This window comes from Prionailurus bengalensis, chromosome X (assembly GCF_016509475.1).
Source record: "Prionailurus bengalensis isolate Pbe53 chromosome X, Fcat_Pben_1.1_paternal_pri, whole genome shotgun sequence".
NCBI lineage: Eukaryota > Metazoa > Chordata > Mammalia > Carnivora > Felidae > Prionailurus > Prionailurus bengalensis.
The window spans coordinates 37,202,959-37,208,172 of record NC_057361.1 but is presented as its reverse complement, the minus strand read 5'-3'; the positions used below and the strand labels follow the sequence as shown (position 1 = coordinate 37,208,172).

General features: G+C 39.8%; 1 non-coding gene across 1 annotated transcript; it reads right to left on the bottom strand.

Annotated features, from left to right (window-relative positions):
- Positions 1-1,080: 1,080 nt before the first annotated feature.
- On the bottom strand, positions 1,081-1,187 carry LOC122478062. Its single transcript, XR_006295829.1, has one exon. It is a non-coding gene; the product is annotated as a U6 spliceosomal RNA (small nuclear RNA).
- Between the last annotated feature and the right edge of the window lie 4,027 nt (positions 1,188-5,214).

Sequence of the window (5,214 nt, the reverse complement as noted above, 5' to 3'; positions counted from 1 at the left end):
TTTCTATGGATTCTGAGTCATTTTAGTGAATTATTGAACCTGAAGGTAGGAATGGTCATGGGAACTCCCAGATTTGTAGCTAGCCAGGCAGAAGTGCAGGTGGCTTGGGAATACCCAGGACTTGTATGTAGCTGGCGTCTGAAGTGGGAGAAGCAATATAGGACTGAGCCCCTTAACCTGTAGGTTAAGGGATTTGGGCTAACTCTACTTAGTGTCAGAATTGAATTGAATTGAATTGATTTGAATTGTAGAACACCCAGTTGGTATTAGAGAACTGCTATCAGAATATAATCATCATCTACATATACAAAGGACAAAACAGTTCTCAAATATGTTTAAGGAAAATTGTATTAGTCAGGGTGATGCCAGCTTCTAAAAGAGATAAACCCCATAATCTCAGTGACTGAATACAGTAGAAATTTATTTCTTATTCATATGACGTCAGAAATGGGCGTTGCTGACTGAGTGGACTTCCACATGGTCACTCAAGGACCCAGGCTACTTCCATCTTGGGTACTCTATATTCCTCCTGGGCCTCACAGTCCTCCGCACTCATCCAACAAACAGGGAAAGAGCATGGGAAGTTATACATGGGAAGTGTCTGTCAGCCAGAGCCTGGAAGTGGCACGCTCATTTCCATTCACCTTTCATTGCCTAGAACTTGGCCACCTCTCACTACAAAGGATCTTGGGAAATGCACTCACATTAGAGGAGGAAATGTGTGTGATGAGCAAGCCAGTGCCTACCACAAGGATATGAAAGAATTTCTTTATTCTTGAAAGCAATAATCACCTAATCTAGATTTGAACCTGATTGATCTCAGTGGCCAAGAAAGACAGCTATAATGAGGTAAGTTCTTCATTGCCAAGTGCCATGCTAATGTATTTCAAAATGGGTCAGAACTATGGTGTTTCAGTTCAGTGCAAGAAAAGACTTCTTCAGCAAAAAGGGTGCAAAGGAGACTGACTTAGTCCTGCCCTGGAAGACCTTAGCATATAGCAGAGAATCGTATAGACCAATGAAACTTTCTTTCTTCTTTTTTCTTTTTTTGATTTAACAAAAGTTCTACTTACACATCTGGAAAATCTGGAACGCTTCACAAATTCGTATGTCATCCTTGCTCAGGGGCCATGCTAATCTTCTCTGCATCGTTCCAATTTTAGTATCTGTGCTGCCAAAGCGAGTACTGAAACTTTCCATTTAGCTTTCGTGCATGCAAACTACATACACTCAATGCCAACAAAAATCCTTAGCAGGTACAAGAATAGTAAAAAGTAGAAAGACTTTAATAAATACTATATCAATAGCACATTAAAAATGAGCATACTGTTCAAAGAAGTGGATAGACACATTGATGGATGAATGAACAGGTGTTCTAGTATAATTTCAGAGAAAATTATTTTAATTGATGTAAAACACACAACACATGATTCAGAAAAGCGTGGCTGGCCTAAGGACAGAAGGGAAAAATCCACTTTGTAAAAAACAACTAACTTCTTAGCTCACAGAACAGGCAGTTCCCAACACAGGCACTGAATGTGTTTGTTTATAAGGCAATTATTTGGAACTCAAACTGCATTTTCCCCTAGAAGCAGTGTCATGAAAGGTTGTTTAGATTCCCACGCAAAAGCAGAGTTGCATGCCTCTTTAACCCACAACGTATCTGAAGGATTACACTGCACTAAGGGTTCTGGTCCAACTGTAATTGAGCATTTCTACAAGAAAAGGCATCTGGTCTCCAACACAGAAAACTGCTCCCACCATTCCAGCAAAAGCAGGTGAAGAGGGGAAGGCATTGTAGTCCAGCTGTGGCTGAAGCCACAACAGATTCCTTAAGATAACCAGAATTGAGCATGGAAGAAACAGGCAAAGTCTCCATCATACGGGAAATCACAAGGGATAGATGTTTTCTGGGCTTCTGTAGCTAGTTAACATCCATAGCTCCGGTATCTTTAGAAAGCCCAGAAGATAATCAGTTCACATTCTCACACAGAAAAAATCAGCTCTTTGGTTCACCCAGTCCCCACCCTATAATCTCACTCTTGCTCACTAAACTTACATTTCCTGTCCAGCAAGGTCAGTAGCATTAAATGCTACAGAGAGCCAACATAAGATAAGAACTGGAAAACCCTCAATGTAGAGAGATGGGGTATAAGACGAAGGGACTTCATGCCTAGCCTGTGTCTGTTGTCTCTGTGGAGTTATAGGTTCATTCCATCTCTTAAAAACAGAACAGTGCTGCTGGGGTAGGCATATTGGCATGGTAGTGCAGGCCAGGTGAAGCTAGAGGCCATTATCACGAATGACATGGTCCTCAAGCTTGCACCACTTTCTGCAGCAGAGATTAGCAGCTTGGGTGTCAAAGTGGAGAACCGAGAGACATCTCAATAGATTTTCCTAACAGAAGGCACTTCTTGGAAAATCATTTCCTAGGATGTCCAAACTAGAGAGAAAAGGACAGCTATGCCCAAAAGGGGAAGAAGGAGGACATGCAAGATTTTTCTTCAGAAGCCACTGTCACTTGGTCTGTATGTGTCATTTTTTAACTCAGAATTTCCTTTATCAGATTTTTCATCTTCCTAGGCGACTTGAACCAATACATCGCAGAACATGACAGACCTATGGAAATAAAATGAAGTTAAATTTTTTCAAATGAACTATTGCATCATAATGACATGGTCTAAAAGACTTTTTGCGGGGGGGGTGGGTAACAGATGTTTCATTGGGGACTGTTTAAATCTTTTGGCAGTTTCGTGTGACTAACATTTTTTGGAGGAGAAACCGTTAAACAAAAATGATCAAAGGTTTCCTTTGGGTTTTGTCCCAGAAAAAAATGAGTATGCCACAGAAACTATTATGAATAAAGAACTTGAGGAAAGGGTGTATTACTTGAGGAAGCTAGATGAAAATTATGGTCAAATCAAACGGCTCACTCAGAAAACAATGACTCCCAATTTGTAAAAGGTTAATTTTAAAATATTTTGTTTCTTTTTATATTTTTATATGTTTTATGCATGGACAAGAAAACTATACCATTTAAATAAATAATAAAGCATAGGAATATAATAAAAATCAACAAAATTACTACTTAAGCATTATAAAATTGTAAACAATTTGCATCTACCTATGCACTCTTTCCTAACTAATCCTCCGACCTCCCTACCAGAAGCATTTACCATCCTAAATTTGGTTTATCATTCTATTCCTCTTTTATAGTTTTATCTATGATGTATGTGCACCTAAACACTATGCTATTGAGTTTCCTCATTTTGAGCACTAAAAAGCAAACACAGCTTTTTATATGAGGTTTTGTAAGTTGATTTTTTTTTCACTTAAGATTATGCTTCCAAGAATAATCTATGTTGTTGCTTGGAAATACAGTTCACTTTTTTAACGTTTATTTATTTTGAGAGGGTGGGGAAGGACAGAGAGAGAGATGGAGAGCGGAAATCCCAAGCAGGCTCCAGGCTCAGCACAGAGCCCAATGCAGGACTCGATCTCACAACTGTGAGCTCACAACCTGAGTGGAAATCAATAGTGTGATGCTTCACCGACTGAGCCACCCAGGCCCCTCAACAGGTGATTCATTTTCAGTGCTTTTTATTACTCCATTTTATAACTATAACATCCTTTAATCCATTTTTCTGTAGATAAATATTTGGAGGTTTGGGGTTTTTTTATATATGTGTGTGTATATATATATATATATACCCTGGAGCACTCTATTTCTCTTTACTGTTTTCCATCTTTGTCTAATATGCTGTTTAATCTGCTACTGAATTTTTTTTTTATCTCAACACTTGTATTTTTCATTTCCCAGATTTAAATTTTTTTTTCAATTTTGCCTGGTCATTCCTGATAGAATCTTGTTGTATGCTTAGATTTACCATTGTGCCCTTTATTTCCTTAAACCCAACTGCTCTATGCTCAATACCCGATCACTTGAATATCTCCATCCTTGAAGAGTCCAAATCTACTATTTGTTGTTCCCGCTGGTTTTCAATCTTTCTGAATTTCCTTACCATGGGTTTCATAATCTTTGATTGAGAGCTCACCATTTCCATTTAATTAGTGGGAGTTTGGTGGGCAAAATCTGGCAAAGCTTTCCTCTGAAGAACGTGTGCTTCTGCTTCTTCCAAGAAGCCAAGGGCTTACTTCAGGTTGAAGGGCTTGGCTCAGTGCAGGAGTCATCTTCCCTACCTTCTCATTGTCCCAAGGTTCACTATCCCAACAGCAACGCCTCTGTTGCCACATATTTTCAGGGAGAGTCTGCCTCCCCCCACGGCTCCCTTCCCTGGTCCTGGTTCCCTGCCATTCCCGCTCCAGTTCAATGGTATATTGGGAGTGCTCCCTGAATATATATATCCCCTTCCTCTGGGAAGACAAGCAATGTCTCAAGAAGTATGTTCTAGGGGGTGCCTGGGTGGCTCAGTTGGTTAAGCGTCCGACTTCAGCTCAGGTCACGATCTCGCGGTCCGTGAGTTCGAGCCCCGCGTCGGGCTCTGGGCTGACAGCTCAGAGCCTGGAGCCTGTTTCCGATTCTGTGTCTCCCCCTCTCTCTGACCCTCCCCCGTTCATGCTCTGTCTCTCTCTGTCTCAAAAAATAAATAAACGTTAAAAAAAATTAAAAAAAAAAAGAAGTATGTTCTATGCAGAATATTATTTGCTCTGAAACAGCAGGGTTCTTCGAAGCTCTTATTTAGCTGTAATGCCAGAAGAAGACATCAAAGTGATTAATCTTTTCAAAGAGTCCTATTTAATTCATTTCAACTAATTCAGTTCATCTAACATTTATCGAATGCATTATATGTGCCAAGCAATGTTCTAGGTACTGGAGACATAAAAATAATACTGTTTATAGGTAAACTAGTATACTAGCATCCCTTACTCAAAAAGCATTATTTTTCTTCTTTACTTTTATATCTTTTAAATGTATTGACTTATTTGAAAACTATTATTAACAGGTTAAATATCATGTCAAAAGTTAAATTCTATTGGGGCGCCCAGCTGGCTCAGTGGGTGGAGTGTGACTCTTGATTTCAGGGTTGTAAGTCTGAGCCTTGTGTTGGGTATAGAGATTGCTTAAAAACAAAATCTTTTACGGGTGCCTGGGTGGCTCAGTCAGTTGAGCATCCAGCTCTTGGTTTCAGCTCAGATCATGATCTCATGGTTTGTGAGTTCAGCCCTGTGGCGCTTGGGATTCTCTCTCCCTCT